Here is a 17,540-nt window from a genome sequence, read left to right on the forward strand (position 1 = left end):
ACAGGCACCCTGGAAGACAGTCATCTTGAATGACTCTTCAGTTTCATTGTATGAACAGCTTTAATTTATTTAACTTGGCTATTGATGGATATTTATTTATTTATGCTATTTTGAATGGTGCAATGAACATGTATGCACTCATCTTTAAACACTTGTGCATTTACTTACAAAACATTTCTAAAAGTAGAATCACTAGGACATGCATATTTTTTAATTTTTTGAGATATTCACATAATGTATAATTTACTCATTTAAGTTGTACAGTTTAATGGGTTTTACTATATTTAAGTAGTTGTGCAACATCACGATAATTGATTTGAGGCCATTTTTATCACCCCATAAAGAAGTATTCATACACATTAGCAGGCACTCCCCATTTCTCCCCAGCTCTCTGATCCTAGACAACTACTAAACTACTTTCTCTCCCTACAGATTTGCCTATTCTGGACATTTTATATAAATTTTCTTAAAATTTTTTTCTTTTATGGTCTGCTTATTTCACTTAGCTTAATGTTTTCAAGACCCATCCATATAGTAGCAGATATCAGTACTTCATTCTTTTGTAATGACGAAATAAAACTGTATAGAAAAATCACATTTTGTTTATCCAGTCATTATTATTTTCACTATTTGGTTATTAGGGATCATTCTTCTCTGAACATTCGTTTATAATTTTTTTAAGTTTATTTATTTATAATCTCTACACCCAACATGGGGCTTGAACTCATGACCCCAAGATCAAGACTTGCATGCTCTACTGACTGAGCCAGCCAGGTGCCCCTAGTTTATAAATTTTTGTTTGAACAGATGTTTTCAGTTCTCTTGGGTATATACCTAAGAGTGAAATTGCTGGGTTATATGGTTATTCTATATTTAACTTATTGAGGAACCGCCAAACTATTTTCCATAGTGGTTGCAGCATTTTACATTCCTACCAGCAGTATATAAGGGTTCCAATTTCTCCACATCCTCACCAACACTTTTTATTATAACCATCTTAGAGGTTGGTACAGTAGGTCCCTCCGACCCCCCTTATCCATGATGTTGTTGTCCATGATTTCTGTTACCTGCAGTGAACTGTGGTTCAGAAGCAGATGATCCTCCTGACCTGTCTTCAGAAGGTCAGTAGTTACCTAACACCATATCACAGTGCCTAAGTCATTCCCCTCACTTCATTTCATCACGCAGACATTGTATCATCTCACATTACTACAGGAAAGGGTGAGTATAGTATAATAAGATATTTTGAAAGAGAGACCACATTCACATAACTTTTATTATAGTTATTATAATTATTCTATTTTGTTATTAGTTATTGTTAATCTCTTACTGTTCCTGATTTATAAGTTAAATTTTATCATAGGTATGTATGAATAGAAAAAACGTAGTATATGTAGGGCTTGGCACTATCCATGGTTTCAGGTATTCACTGGGGGCCTTGGAATACATCCCTCGGGATAAGAGGGGACTACTGTATCTCATTGTGATTTTGATTTGCATTTCCCTAATGACTCATGATGTTGACGTTTTCATATACTTACTGGCCATTTGTCTATCTTCTTTGGAGAAATGTCTTTTCAAATTCTTTGCCTATTTTCCAGTTGTCTTATTTGTCTTTTTACTGGTGAGTTGTAAGAATTCTTTATATTTTGAATACAAGGACTTTATTTGCAATTATTTTCTTCCATTCTTTTAGTTGTCTTTTGACTTTCTGGGTGTTATTCTTGTTATTTTTGTTAGAGTCTGATTTGTCTATTTTTCCTTTGGTGCCTTGTGCTTTAGGCATCATGTTTTAAAACCACTGACTAGGGCGGCTGGGTGGCTCAGTTGGTTAAGTGACTGCCTTTGGCTCAGGTCATGATCCTCGAGTCCCTCGAGTCCCACTCCCTTGCTCAGTGGGCAGTTTGTTTCTCCCTCTGACCCTCCCCCCTCTGATGCTCTCTCTCATTCTCTCTCTCAAATAAATAAGTAAATAAATAAATCTTAAAAAAAAACACTGACTAATCCAAGGTTACAAATATAATTTACACCTCTGTTTTCTTCTAAGTTTTGTAGTTTTATCACTTATATTTATGGCTTGATCCATTTTTTAAAAATTCTTATTTTTATTTATTTATTTTTTAAGTAAACTTTACCCCAACATGGGGCTCGAACTCACTACTCTAAGATCAAGAGTCACATGTTCTACTAACTGAGCCAGCCTGGAGCCCCTGGCTATGATCCATTTTGAGTTAATTTTATATACGATGTAAGGAGAGAGGGAGGTCCAACCTCCTATTTGTGTGGTTATCCAGCTCTAGCACCATTTGTTTGAAAACACTATTCTTTTCCCCCCATTTAATTATGTGGGCACTATTGTTGAAAATTAATTGACCATAAATGCAAGGGTTTATTTCTGGACTCTCAGTTCTATTTCATTGATCTATATGTCATTCCTTATGCTAATACTGTTCTTTCTTGATTATTGTAGTATTATAGCAAGTTTTTTTTTTTTTTTAAGATTTTATTTATTTACTTGACAGGGAGAGAGCACTAGAGAGAGAGAGGGAGAGCAAGCATGAGTGGGGGGCAGCAGGAGAGGGAGAAGCAGGCTCCCTACTGAGCAAGGAGCCCAACACGGGGCTGGATCTCAGGACCCTGGGATCACCACCTGAGCCAGAGGCAGATGCTTTAACTGACTGAGCCACCCAGGTGCCCTATAGCAAGCTTTTATATTTTTATTTTTTCATTTTTTAAACTTTTTATTTATTCATTTGAGAGAGGTGGAGGGAGAGGCAGAGGGAAAGGGAGAAGCAGACTCCCTGCTGAGCTGGGAGCCCAACATGGGGCTCTATCCCCGGATCTGGAGATCACAACCCGAGCCGAAGGCAGACGCTTAGCCATTTGAGCCACCCAGGCACCCCTAGAGCAAGCTTTTAAATAAGGATGCGTGAGTCCTCCAACTTTGTAGTTCTTCAAGGTTTTCTTTGGTTATTCTGGTTCTCTTGAATTTCTGTATAAATTTTAAGATCTGCTTGTCAATTTCTGCAAAGAGCCAGCTGGGATTTGGAAAGGATTGTGTTGAATCTATAGATCAATATTGAAAATATTGCCATCTTGACAATTAAGTTTTCCAACTCAAGAACATGGGATATATTTCCATCTAGTCAAATTTACTTTAATTTTTTTCAACCATGTTTTGTAGTTTTTAGAATATGAGTTTTACACTTAGTTTGTTTCTTAAAGTTTATTTAGTTTTTTTTGGTAATCTCCACACCCAATCTGGGGCTCCAACTCATAACCCTGAGATCAAGAGTCACACATTCTCCTGACTGAGCCAGCCAGGCACCCCTTCACTTGTTTTGTTTAGTTTATTCCTAAGTATTTTATTCTTTTGATGCCATTGTAAATGGAATTTTCTTAATTTCATTTTTTAATTGTTCATTGCTAATATATAGAAATACAATTTGATTTTTGTTTATTGATCCTATATATTGTAAACTTGGTGAAATTTTGGGCTCATTCTCATAATTTTTAGTAGGTTCCTTAGGATCTGTTATGTGTAAGCTCATGTCATCAGCAAATAGATACTTCTACATCTTCCTTTTTTTTTTTTTTTAACATTTTATTTTTACATTATCTCTACATCCAACTTGGGGCTTGAACTCAAAACCCCAAGATCAAGAGTGGCATGCTCTACTGACTGAGTCAGCCAGGCGCCCCTACTTCCTCCTTTCTAATCTGGATGTCTTTTATTTCCTTGCCTTGCCTAATTGCCCTAATTAGAATCTCTAGTACAATGTTGTATAGAAGTGATGAGAATAGTCATCTTTGTCTTTATTTGATTTTGATGGAAGGCATTCAGTCTCTCATCATTAAGTATGTTAACTGTGGATCTTTGAATATGTCCTTTATTAGCTTGAAGAAGTTCCCTTTAATTCCTAGTTTGTTGAAAGTTTTTGTATCATGAAAGAGGAGTATTGAGTTATAACTGGTTTTTTTCCTCTTTATTTGTTGAGATTATCATGCATTTTTGTCTTTTAGTCTATTGAAATCATGTGTGACATTAAAATATTAAATATTTGGTAACATTCACCAGTGGAGCCATCTGGCCTAGGGCTTTTCTTTTTTCCCTTTTTTTTTCTTAAATTTTTTATTTAAGTTTAATTTAATTAACATATACTGTATTATTAGTTTCAGAGGTAGAATCCAGTGATTCATCAGTTGGATACAACACCCAGTGCTCATTACTGCAAGTGCCCTCCTTAATGCCCATCACCCAGTTACCCTATTCCCCACCCACCTCCCCTCCAGCAACCCTCAGTTTGTTTCCCATAGTTAAGAGTCTCTCATGGTTTTCTTCCCTCTCTGTTTTTGGCTTTTTTTCCCCCCTTCCCCTATATTCATCTGTTTTATTTCTTAAATTCCACATAAGAGTGAAATCATACCTAGGGCTTTTCTTTGTGGGAAGTTTTTTAAATTGCTAATGCATTCATTTTTATTGTTATAGGCCTATTCAGATTTTTTATTTCTGGGGCGCCTGGCGGGCTCAGTCAGTAGAAATGTGACTCTTGATCTCGGGGTCTTGAGTTCAAGCCCCACATTGGGTGTAGAGTGTACTTTAAAAAAAAAAAATGTTTAAATTAATTCTTCAGCAATTTTGGTACCTTGTATCAATTTAGGAACTTGTTCATTTCATCTAAGTTATCTAATTTTTTGGTACACAGTTTTTCAGAGTATTTCCTTATAATCTTTTAAAAATGTTTCTGTAAGGGGGCACCTGGGTGGCTCAGTCGTTAAGCGTCTGCCTTCGGCTCAGGTCATGGGCCCAGGGTCCTGGGATCGAGCCCCACATCGGGCTCCCTGCTCAGCGGGAAGCCTGCTTCTCCTTCTCCCACTCCCCTTGCTTGTGTTCCCGCTCTCACTGTGTCTCTCTCTGTCAAATAAATAAATAAAATCTTTAAAAAAAAAAATGTTTCTGTAAGGTCAATAGTGATGTTTTCACTTTCATTTCTGAGTTTAGTAATTTGAATTTTTCTTTATTCTTAGTCAGTCTAGATAAGATTCATCAATTTTGTTGATGTCTTCAAGGGACCAACTTTGGGTTTATTCTTTTTCCTTATAGTTTTTCCATTCTCTATTTCATTTATTTCTATTTTAATCCTTACTTTTTTCTGCTTGCTTTAGGTTTCATTTGCTCTTCTTTTTCTAGTATGTTAAGGTGAAATGTTACCATAGTGAGTGAGATCTGTCTTCTCTTTTAATACAGATTTTTGGAGTTCTAAATTTCCGTCTAAGCATTACTTTAGCTACATCCTGTAAGTTTTCATATTCATCTCAGAGTATTTGCTTACTTCCTTTGTGATTTCTTTTTAGATCCATTGGTTGTTCAGCAGCGTGTGGTTTATTCCCACATATTTGTGAATTTTTCAAATTTATTTGCCGTTGATTTCTAACTTCATCCTATTGTTGAATCATCTGTTTCTCCTTTTAATTCTGTCAGTTTTGCTTCCATGTATTTTGGGGGCTCTGTGGTTAGGTACGTATATGTTCATAGTTCTTATATCTTCCTCAGTTGACTCCTTTTATCATTATGAAATGTCTTTTTCTCTAGTAACTATTTTTGTCTTAGAGTCTGTTTGATTTGTCATTAGTACATTGACTGCAGCTGTCTTATGGTTGCTGTTTGCATGTCTTTTTCTATCCTTTTACTTACAACTTATTTGACTTTGGAATATATGTGTGTCTTTTATACAGTTGGATCATGTTTGTTTTGTTTTACTCAGTCTGACAAGATCTGCCTTTGGAATGGATCGTTCAGTGATTCACTTTTTTTTTTTTTAAGTAGGCGCCACACCCAACATGGGGCTTGAACTCATGATCCTGAGATCAAGAATCACATGCTCTACCAACTGAGCCAGCCAAGCTACCCAAATTCACATTTATTGTTATTATTGATATAGTTGGATATACAGTTGACACTTGAACAACATGGAGGTTATTAGCACTGACCCCCTGTGTAGTCAAAAATTCTTGTATAACTTCTGATTCCCCCAAAACTTAATAGCCTCCTATTGATGGGAAGCCTTTCTGATAATATAAACACAGTTGATTAATGTATATTTTGTATATTATATGTATTATATACTGTATTCTTACAATAAGGTAAGCTATATAAAAACAAATGTTATTAAGAAAATCATAAGGGGCACCTGGGTGGCTCAGTTGGTTGAACATCTGGCTCTTGGTGTTGGCTTAGGTGATGATCTCATGATCGTGAGATTGAGACCCACGTCAGGATCCACAACTCAGTGCAGAGTCTGCTTATCCCTCTCCCTCTGCTCTTCCCCCCACCCCACCCTGCTCTCTGTCTCTCTCTCATAAATAAATTAAAATCTTTTTTAAAAAAAGAAAATAATAAGGAAAAGAAAATACATTTATAGTACCATATCAAAAAAGAATCCGTGTGTAAGTGGACCTATGTAATTCAAACCCATGTTGTTCAAGGGTCAACCGTGTATCTGCTATTTTACTCTCTTAGTGGTTGCTCTAGGACTTAAACAATATATGAATTTATAGGAATCTACTTCAGATTATACTCTTTTTAAGTCCATGATATACAGAAATACCTATATAGCTGTATTCTCTCTCTTTTTTTAATTTCACTATAGTTATACACATTACATCTATATATGTTACACATACAAGTTTGTTAAAATTATTACTTTCTACAATTTTAGGTCCTTTAAGGCTGAGAGAAGGAGGGAGAAGAAGTATATATTTATATGTAGAGTTATTATATTAGCCTTTTTATTTACCATTTCCAGTTTTTGTCATTAGTGGATTTTTTTGGTGTCTTAGTCTGTTCAGGGTACTTTAACAAAATACCATAGACTAGGTGGCTTATGAACAACATTCCAGAGGCTGGTTCACAGATATCTGTCTTCTCACATGGTGGAAGGGGCTAAGGAGCTCTCTGGATTCTACTTTATAAGGGCGCTTATCACAGCCATGAAGGCTCTACCCTCATGGCTTACTCACTTTCCAAAGGCCCCACCTCCAAATACCATCACATTGCCAATTAGGTTTCAATATATGAATTTTGGGGGCACACAAACATTTCATTTACAGCACTTGAATCAATGTTTCTCCATTTGCTGTATTCCCTCAGACAATTTCCAGAGACTTTAAAAACTTTTTTTTCAACTAGTCTCCGTGCTCAATGTGGAACCCAATGTGGGGCTTGAAATCACAACTCTAGATCAGGACCTGAGCTGAGATCAAGAGTCCAGTGCTTAACCAACTGAGCCACCCAGGCACCCCTTTAAATACTTTCTTAAAGAAAACTTCAGGGGTACCTGGCAGGCTCAGTCAGAAGAACATACGACTCTTGATCTCAGGGTTGTGAGTTCAAGCCCCACGTTGGGTGTAGAGTTTATAAATAAATAAATAAACTTTTAAAAAAATTTTATTTTCACCAGCTAAGTTTGTTTCATTAGAAGGAAGGGTCACAGAGCTCCTTATACCATCATTTAAGAACCCTCTAGGCTATGCATTTTTTTGTCTTTTAAGTAAGCTCTACGCCCACCGTGGGGCTTGAACTCATGACCCCCAAGAGATCAGGAATTGTTTGCTTTACCAACTGAGCCAGCCGGGTGCTTCTGGGCTGTGCATATTTTAAACATGGATACCTAGTAGTAAATTGCTCTGTAGAAAAGCTACACCACCTTACATTTCCAATAGCAAGTTGTGAGAATCCTTATTCCACACACTTGCCAACACTGGGTGTTATCAATGTTTTTAACTTTTGCTAATCTGACAAGCAAGAAACCCATCTCATTTTTATCTTCTAAATTTAGGCAGTCTGAGGTGATTTCTAGAAGAGGCATACCTGCATTTTTTTTTACTGCTAAATTCATTGTAGTTGACACCTCACCGTGACTGTCAGGGAAGTAAAATGTTAAGGACATGGAAGCTTCCAAAAATGAACCGAGAGGCTGCCTTCATGTCTTCAGAAGGAGGCCAAAACAAATTGCCTAGGGAAACCTTGATACCAATGATTATCTTCCTGTAAAAGATCCATTTTTCTCTTTAAAAAATTAGTTATATGTTGCCCTACCATATATTTAAAACCTATTGCTAAGTACTAATTATTAAATAGTTTCATAACATTAAAAGATTTCTTTTTTTTTCTTTAAAAGATTTTACTTATTTATTTGACAAAGAGAGACACAGAGAGGGAACACAAGCAGGGGGAGGGGGAAAGGGAGAAGCAGGCTTCCTGCTGAGCAAGGAGCCTGAAGTGGGGCTCAATCCCAGGATCCTGGGAAAAATAGCCGAGACTGCTAATGTGGGTCACTGAGCAAAAAGAGATTATTAGGTGAAAAATAAATAAATGAAAAAAAACTCTTTAATAACATAAATTCAGACTTGAAGAAATAGAGGTGCTGTTTCTATATTGAAAGGTAAGAAAATATAAAATTGCTCTCAGTGCTGAAAAACCTTGGTAAATTTTCATAACTCATTATCTATTAAAAAAATTAAGCATGGGTAAATTGGTCTGCTGGATAGCATTTCTTATTATGTTTCTTTCTCCTTTTGCCTTCCCAGTGTAGACCTTCTCTAGATAACCGCACCTGGTCTGCCAGAAGAGAAGTGAAGGAAAGATACCCACCCACACCATAGTGTGATTGCTTACAAGTTCCTGTATGAAAGGGAATCATTTGAAAACACCTGGGATGGTTTATTAGTTTTACAGGGTTCCCTTCTTCCTGGTTTCCCTTTAGAGGGAAAAATAACATAAATTCAAAAGCAATTCCAGTCTGAAGCACAATTATTTGCTTGCATAACAAAAATCTCTCATCTTTTTCTGCATATTACAATTCTTAGAGGAATTAAAAAGAAAAATACTTTTTAATGTGTTAGAACTCTCTAATAATAAAAAGTACAAGAATTAAAATTTTTCTTTCATAGTTCTATAATTCTCCAAAAGTATTAAAATAAGTATTTATATGTTTGAGTGATTTTTTTTTTTTCCCAAAAATGCTAAATCTCTAATCAAACGCTTTGACCATTCGGCTTTACAGAATAGGGATACATTAATTGGTTCATTGATTATTTATATGGAGAGACTAAGAAAGAAGCTATTAATTGCTAGCAATTTTATATTAGAGGCTTTAATGTGTATGAAAGTATTTTTTTATTTTGAAAAATATCCATAAAGTCATAAAAGAAAGTTTGAAATACTAAGATGTTCATTTCTGAATCTATCTCTCATCATGTAATTATAAGAAGCCAATGTTTTATTTCCTTCCCAACGTTAGGTCTTCCCAAGTTGTTAAGTTCACTCTTAATTTGTATTTATTAAAAGACAGATAGCTCATTGCCATAAAGTTATTATTTGACCAAGTTAATTCCAGGTATGAAGTTTATAAATTCTTTTCTTGATTAAAAATTTTGCTTTGTAAACATTATAGAGTGGAAGAAACCGTAAACCATTAACCCTTATTTTGATAAAATAAAAGGTCGGATTGGTATACTATAAAGAATTTGAGATAGAAATTCTGAAATCACAGAGTTTATCTCCCTTTCATAGTTTATTAATGGTGTCTCTTGGGATGGAAAGTGTTTCTATAAAGCACTGTAATTAACTTTAAACACAAAAGATGTTTTATGAAATATGGTAACCTCATTTAAATTGGGTACTTTGGGGAAATTCTAAATAATTTTCCGGACAAATTGTAATTCCTTTACGCAAGTGCATTTCAGTAGAAACAGAAGCTATTATTAGTTACATTTATAATTAAAACATGTACTTGTTTATATATTTTATACCAAAAAAAGAAAAACAATATACAGTTCAGATACATCTCATTGAATACAAGCCAACACTTTTTCAGACTCAAGTTCACAAAGTTAAAAACCAGCCATACCATTGTAAGGTAATTAAATGGTTGTAGATTTCTGCTCATACAACTGCAATAAGTTTTCAATAAACATTCAAGTGTCTAGTTGTCCTTATTTTGTGTAAGAAGTGTTCAAAGTGTTGGGGCACCTGCGTGGCTCAGATGGTTAAGTGTCTGCCTTCGGCTCGGGTCATGATCCCAGGGTCCTGGGATCGAGCCCCACATTGGGCTCCTGGCTCAGCCGGGAGCCTGCTTCTCCCTCTGCCTTTGCCTCTCCCCCTGCTCATGCTCTCTTTCTCTCTATCTCTGTGTCTCAAATGAATAAATAAAATCTTAAAAAAAAAAAAAAAAAGAAAGAAATGTTCAAAGTGTTGAGCACAGCATGGTAAAAACACTTCTGATACTTGTCTTTATTTTCATTTTTTGTTCCTTTTAATTGAGGCATTTAAGACTATACATCCTTTGTTTATACCCTGCCACTGCAGATTTTTACTTAATTCAGGATTTTCAGAGTAAGGGCAAAGATTCTCTCAAAATCTATAAAAGCTCAACAACTAGTCACGTGTACACTGAAAGTGGCATACCAGAACAAATCCGTGACAATGGAGCCGAATTTATTCACTGATGATAATGGAGGCGGAGACCAGAGGAGTGTCAAATACGTGTACTGTAAACACTTTAAACTTTACTTTCCCTGTGATTTGGAGTTTGTTTTATTATTTTTCTATAAAAGTTTCTACTAAAAGTTCTTTGTAATTTCTAACATTTTCAGAACACAAAGGAAAATAGATTTTACATAGTTTAATCAAGATGGTTGAGGGGATCAGAAGTAATGGTGCCACCCCAATTTGGGGCCAAGAGGTGAGTCAGTGAAGTGGAGCAGACAGCGAGTGGTGGACCAAATAAGAGTTTTAAGTGTTGATCCTTGTCTCTTGGCTCAGTTCCTTCCAAACTCTGAAATCAGTGCAGTCTTTGGTCCATTCCTGCACTGTTTTTACTCCTTCCCAGGGCCAGGACTAGAATATGTGGACACCAAATTTAAGGGTGTGCTCAAAACCTCACTAAACAAGATAATAGTTCAATACCATTTTTGAGAAAAATAAAAACACCCCAAAATGCATGATGAACAAGATATCACATTTTTAAATAAAGATAGGATCAACTGAGCCATGTTACAGCCTGAAGCAAAGGGAAACAGTGAGTAATTCTAGTTCAGTAAGAAGAACCTTATTTTAGCATATTGGAGTCTTGAGTTCCAGGCTTTGTGTCTTCCCTTTGTTCTCACTTCCCAAAATGACCTCACTCTGTAAACTTTAGGTCTGTATCCCATTTTCCACTCTTGGCTTCCACCCGGCCAGAATGTTCATGGAAAGAACACTGGATCTGGCCTTGGCATCTTCTTACATCTAAGCTCTCATCCTACTATAAAATCATAATTGGATTCCAAGGAGTCTTGGTAAGTGGTGGTGAGGTTGATTTGAGGCTCTGAAAAATCCTCAACCTCATCTGGAAGTTTGGGGGGTTTTTTTGTTTTTTTTTTTTTTGGAAGTTTGTTATTTGATTGTACACTGAGAATCCACAAGAACTACCTATGCCACTCCTCACCACACGTTTGGGAGTATTACAAAACTAAGTTTTTGCAAGTTCTCATAATACCTTGTATCAACTGTTTTGTGTTACTTGCTATGTAGTAAGTGGCTATAGAATGTTCTCAAAAGTTTTTAACTTGGTAATGGGTAAAAGCAAAGACTATTTTGGGATGTATCCATTTCTCAGTTTTTCTTTTTTTTTTTAAAGATTTTATTTATTTATTTGAGAGAGAGACAGACAGAGCGGGCACGCATGAGATGGGGGAGGGTCAAAAGGAGAAGCAGACTCCCCGCCGAGCAGGGAGCCCGAGGCGGGACTCGATCCCGGGACTCCAGGATCATGACCTGAGCCGAAGGCAGTCGCTTAACCAACTGAGCCACCCAGGCGCCCATCCATTTCTCAATTTTTCTATTTTTAATGTAACATGGCGTAGGAGCATGTGTTAATATGTTAATTTCCATACTATTTTTTCTTCCAGTGAGGTGATAACAAAATTTTTGTGTTTCATAACTCAAAATAGTTATGCTTAACTAAGTATGACTTGTATAAACTGAGGCATAAGTATCATGGAAAGTTCAAATACAACAAGTAAACCAAAACAAAAATATTTCTAATTCTTTAGCATTTGGTAAGAACTTTTAATAATATTAGTCTTGAAAAATAAAAGAGGTCCAAACTTGCAATATGATTAAAAGAAAAAAAAAGCAGGATGTTTTCTGTTAAAATACCCTTCCCTCTAATGAGATTGTGGATGATTGTTATTGTCCATGTTGTGATTTTTGGAGTTCTGTTTTTAGTGTGCCTGAGCCTCTTTTTAAAAATTATTATTTGGGGGGGGCGACTGGGTGGCTCAGTTGGTTAAGCGTACGACTCTTGATTTCAGCTCAGGTCATGATCTCAGGGTCGTGAGATCAAGCTCTGCAGTGGGCCTGAAGCCTGCATAAGATTCCCTCTCTCTCTACCTCCTACTTGCCTCCCCTCTCTCTAAAGAAAAAAATATATATATTACTTAGGTTTACTGTTTAATTTAAAAAGTACACTTGAGGGGCACCACAGTGGCTCAGTCAGTTAAGCATTGGACTCTTGATGATTTCAGCTCAGGAAGTGATCTCAGGATTGTGGATTGAGCCCTGCCATCAGGCTCCCCTCTTGGTGAGGAATCTATTTAAGCTTCTCTCTCCGTCCCTCTTCCTCTGCCCCACCCCTCTGATGCACGTTTTCTCTCTCTAAAAATAAATAAATCCTTAAAAAAATTAAAAATAAAAGTGCACTTGCTAAAAAGGAAGGGAATGGAGGGAGGGAGGGAGAAAAGAAGGGGCTCAGCCTTTTGCAAAGTAGTTTCCGTATAAACCTATTGAATTAAGCATTATTTTGCCCATTTTTATCTATCTATCTATCATCTATCTATCTATCTCTTTATGTGACAGAGAGAGAAAGCACAAGCAGGAGAGATCTGAGCCGAAGGGAGACACTTAACTAACTGAGCCACACAGGCGCCCACCCATTTTTAGATGAGGAAACTGAAACTTAGAAAATGAGAGTAAACTAAAATCACACAGCTAGTAAACTGACACAGTTGGAATACAAATCCAAGTGTCTTCCAAAATGTGCTCTTAAGTATTAGGATATAAGAGGAGTTTTAAATGATCAAAGCCACATATTTTGTAATAACATGGAATACAAAATAGTTTTCTGACCTGCAGCTGAAAATTGGAGCAAATTTTCTGGTGTGTAGATTTTTGCCGCCTCTGTAGTGATTACTACTTCAGCTTCCGTAGCCTGTGTGTCTGTATGTGTGATTCATACTTAATTCAACAGTTTGGATTAATTCCTCCTCAACTTCCCTTCTCTCCTTTTAAGGAAACTTGGAAATCACTCTCTTTGCTTTAACTATTTTTTAAAGGGAAAAAGAGCACCTGCATAAAAAAAATTCTTCCTTTTATCTTTAAGCAGAATATTTCAAACTATTCTAAAACTAATTGTATCAAAGGGGCTTGGCTTTTTCTCTTTAGAAAGGAAAAAGGCCCATAGATTTTAGTTTAGTTTGGGGTTTTGTTTTGGTTGTTTTTGTTTTTGTTTTTGTTTTTTAAGCTTTACAAATGATACAGCTCTTTCTCAACTCCATCTTCAAGGTAGCGGCTGCGGCTGACGCAGTTCAGTCATGTGGACGTGCAGCTCTTTCCGCGCCCAAGAGCGACACACCCTGGAGGTGACTGGCCAGGAGACTGTCGCCCAGATTAAGGCTCATGTAGCCTCTCTGGAGGGTATCACTCCAGAAGATCAAATCGATCTCCTGGCAGGCCTGTCCCTAGAGGCTGAGGCTACCCTCGGTCAGTGTGGAGTGGAGGCTCTGACCACCCTGGAAGTAGCCAGTCCCACACTTGGAGGTACAGTCCACAGTTCTGGCCCATGCTGGGAAAGTAAGAGGGCAGACTCCCAAGGAGGTGGCCAAGCAGGAGAAAAAGAAGACAGGCCAAGCAAAGCGGCGGATGCAATACGACTGGCACTTTGTCAATGTTGGGGCCACCTTTGGCAAGACGAAGGGCGCCAATGCCAACTCTGAAGTGCATTGTAATCCAGGCTTTCCCCAATAAAGCCATTTAGTTCAGTCAAAGAAAAAAAAAAGCTTTACAAATGATAGAAAACAAAATGGACCACTTATACCTGCTGCCCCCAAGTCTCATTTCTGCTCTCAGGGAAACAGAAATAAGCCTTTTCAGATGAATTTATAGCTAGCGTGTGTGTGTTTGAACACCACATTTGCCAGGTCAGACCCCAGTGCTTTAGCTCATAAAATCTCGTGTAGTACTCCCAACAAGTTGTACTGTGTCATGATCATGCTGTGAAGGCGCACACGTGAGCTGTGTCTTTCCATAATGTCTGCTTTATTCAGTCATAAAGCAGGGTTAACATAATTATAAAGCAGGCTCAGGATTCCAAACTCAATGACATTTCACCATGTGATTAACTTGTCTACTTACACGGCACACAAAGCTGTACACAAGTCACACAACAAACAAGATAACACAGAAGGTAGGAAGTTAACAAACCACACAGGACGTCAGTCTGTGGGCACGCAGTTGAGGTAAGGCCTGGGTCTGGTCCCAGTCAGCTCTGGGCACTTAACTGCTTCTTCAAGCAGCGAAGGATCTCAGTTCTGTTCCAAGATCAGCCGGGCGGAGACTTTGGTGGCAGCTGCCTTTTTTCAGTGGTCAGACAGAGAGGGGTCATGTCTGAAGAGTTTAACAGTTTGCTGCCCAAATCCTCCCCTTGGAAGGAATTTAGTCTTGGGCCCCTGCAGACCTCCTTTGCTTCTGCTTACCAGTTCTGGGGTGTCATCAACTGCTGCTGGTCTCAGTGATATCTGGTAGCTGCAGTACCCCTAACTGTTTGTGTCATTGCTTGACACAGGCCCCTACTTGACATGAGTGACTCCATCTTCTTCTCTACATATTGTTACTGCCCCACCCCCTTTTTCTGTTTACTAGATGAAAACCAGGTACAAAAAGATAACCTGCCAAAGGTTTACAGAGCAGTGCTTGGTTTTCAATTCCTGGGAGCCTGGTTCCAAAGCCAGACCTTAACCATCACTCTTTTTCCTCTCTACATGCAGAAGCACATAAATACACGTGTGTGTACCCATACATATGCACATACATATATATATGTTTCATACTACATATGAAAACTTTGCCATGTGCCCTTGCAGGCCTTTACTTATTTGCATAAAGGGCAGGGAGAGGAACAGCAACTTGCTAAAACAAGATAGAGCAGCCAGAGACCAGGATTACAAAGCATCTCAGAGAGTAACAAACATGAAAAATAATCCTTGGCTGAGAAACTAGATCACTGATAAACTAGGAAGAGTTTCAGTTGTTACACAAGAGGACTAAGGTGAAGGCCAGACGGCTTCTGAACTAGTCTTGTTGGATGTCAAATGGTAATAATTCTTAAAAGCAATGAGTTCAGAAGAAGAATCCAATGCGTAACAGTCAACTCCTTAATTAGCCTACAGCAGGTAGGCTGACCCCATCTGGTTGGATTATGATGCACCCTACAAAGCATGGCCAGGATTTCAGTGTCATACTGATGGGGTTTCCTGTCATAAGTAATTTTTTATGTCATGAACTGTGATAGGAAATGACAAATTTTGTATCTCACGGTATTTAAATTAAAACCATACACTCACCCCACAGTAAAAGAACAAAGGAAAAGAGGGGAAGCTGTTGCCACCAGCAATTCAAAAGACTTAGGAAGCACAACTAACAATATCTGGTGAGGAATCTCTAATTCACACCTGTATTTTACTTCCCACCGTTGACTCACCACTTCCCAGATCTCTTAAGTCCCTGAATCGTAGCCAATCATCCTTTTAAAATTCAAATTTTATTATGTCATGTTAGGGGTTTAAAATGCTTCATTGGCAGGGGTGCCTGGGTGGTTCAGTCCGTAGAGCATCTCTGGGCCAGGAGTTCAAGGCCCACATTGCGCGTGGGGATTACCCCTTCCTACTTCCCCTTGAGGTGCCAGCCAAGGGTGGCTGATCCTTCCTTTACCAGGTTCTTTAGAATTACCAGCCTTCTCACTGGCTCTTCCTTCAGACTTAAACACTTGTCCAAGGAACTCAAATTCATCCCTTGAATTTCACCATGAACAGAGGAGCCTCGGGTGAGCCCGAGTTGAGCTGGGGCATAGTTCTACCGGGTGGGGCAGACCCACCCACTAACCCACTGAGATGCAAATTGATCCATCGCGGTGACCGTTTCTCGTTCATTTCCAAAGCTTACTATCTCCTCACCTAGATCCCAAAGTGACCCAGGACGCTCCCTTCCCTCAGTGTCTGAGAGGAGGAAGGTGTTCTTTTTAAACCCAACCTGCAATCTTACTTTGATCCTCAAACTGCGCGTAGGAGTAACAACTGTAAGGCTACGTAAAAGGTTGCCACCGCGACAAGGTCATTGATGACAACAGCGGCTTGGTGACCGAAGGAAGGAAAGAGCCGCGGCTACGCTCCAGAGCGCCTCCGCGTCTCCCCGGCCCCTCGGGGTCACTGAGCATGTGCAGGCGATTACCCACCCACTTCCGGAGGGACAGCCAATCGCCGCAAGGGCCACGGGTGCGCTTCCGGCGAGAGCCCGCCGCTCTGCGACTTGGGCGTCTCGGTTCTTCCCTGAGTCAGGCTCCGGGGACACAGCGTTCCTGGCCCGAGAGGGGCTGAGTGAGGCATCGGTTCCAGGTAAGCCGAGTGGGGTGTCGTGAGGCTCAGCCGAGCAGGGGCTTCCTCAGCATCTACCGGGCGCCAGACCTCGGGGTCGCAGCTGGTCCAAGACTGGGTCTCCTTATCTGCGGTGAGGGTCTTGTGAACACTACAGCTTCTTAGTCTCAGACCTGTGGGATACAGAATGGGAGTGGTGGGCCTGCGTTAATTAAATTCTCAAGAAGATTTTGGTTTGAACGAGAATTGTGGAATTGCTAGGTGATCGCCAAAGATTACTGTCTGTGTTTGGTGGAAGAGAGGAGGGAGGATAGGTGGGAAGAGAATGGAGTGGTAGCCACCATTGGAGAACCCACTACTCCACATTGCCTACACCTCCTGGCCAACTGAAACATCTTTTAACCCTCACAAAGGTTATACAATTAGGAATTACCATTACAACTTTGCAGATGAGCTGGTGTAGCTCAGGCATGTTAAGAGTTATTCAAGGTGATAGTGGTTGAAACTGAGAGCTAGGAATCTACCACAGGTTCTGTTTATTCATTTAATACTGTTTGAGCACCCATTATAATATAAATGGGTGCCCAAGGATAAGAATAAAGCGGGAGACACACTCCCACCAAGAAGCTTACGGTCGGGCAGAAAGAGTCGGGCATACCAGCTAAGGAATTGCAAAAACAGTTGTAAAATCAAATCAGAACTATGATGTATGATTCGGTGGGGAGCTAGGCAAACAAGCTAGGACCAGATCTTGATGGGTCTTTAAAGCTTTATTTTTCTTTATTTTTTTTTTTTTTAAAGATTTTATTTATTTATTTGAGACAGAGAGAATGAGAGAGACAGAGAGCACA

General features: G+C 38.7%; 1 long non-coding RNA gene and 1 pseudogene across 3 annotated transcripts in view; one reads left to right on the plus strand and one right to left on the minus strand.

Annotated features, from left to right (window-relative positions):
• Positions 1–13,274, minus strand: part of LOC129045968 (uncharacterized) — a 25,167-nt gene extending 11,893 nt beyond the window's left edge. For 2 of the 3 annotated variants that reach the window (XR_008506512.2, XR_010409606.1), the window contains exon 1: positions 13,172–13,263. This is a non-coding gene — a long non-coding RNA (uncharacterized LOC129045968). Of the gene's footprint in view, positions 1–13,171 lie in introns of all 3 variants that reach the window. The other variant, XR_010409607.1, reaches the window with a different exon arrangement.
• On the plus strand, positions 11,192–17,540 carry LOC135363669 (ubiquitin-like FUBI-ribosomal protein eS30 fusion protein; annotated as a pseudogene).

This window comes from Mirounga angustirostris, unplaced genomic scaffold (assembly GCF_029215605.1).
Source record: "Mirounga angustirostris isolate CCGP_5_RB_7025 unplaced genomic scaffold, mMirAng1.0.hap1 SCAF_2, whole genome shotgun sequence".
NCBI lineage: Eukaryota > Metazoa > Chordata > Mammalia > Carnivora > Phocidae > Mirounga > Mirounga angustirostris.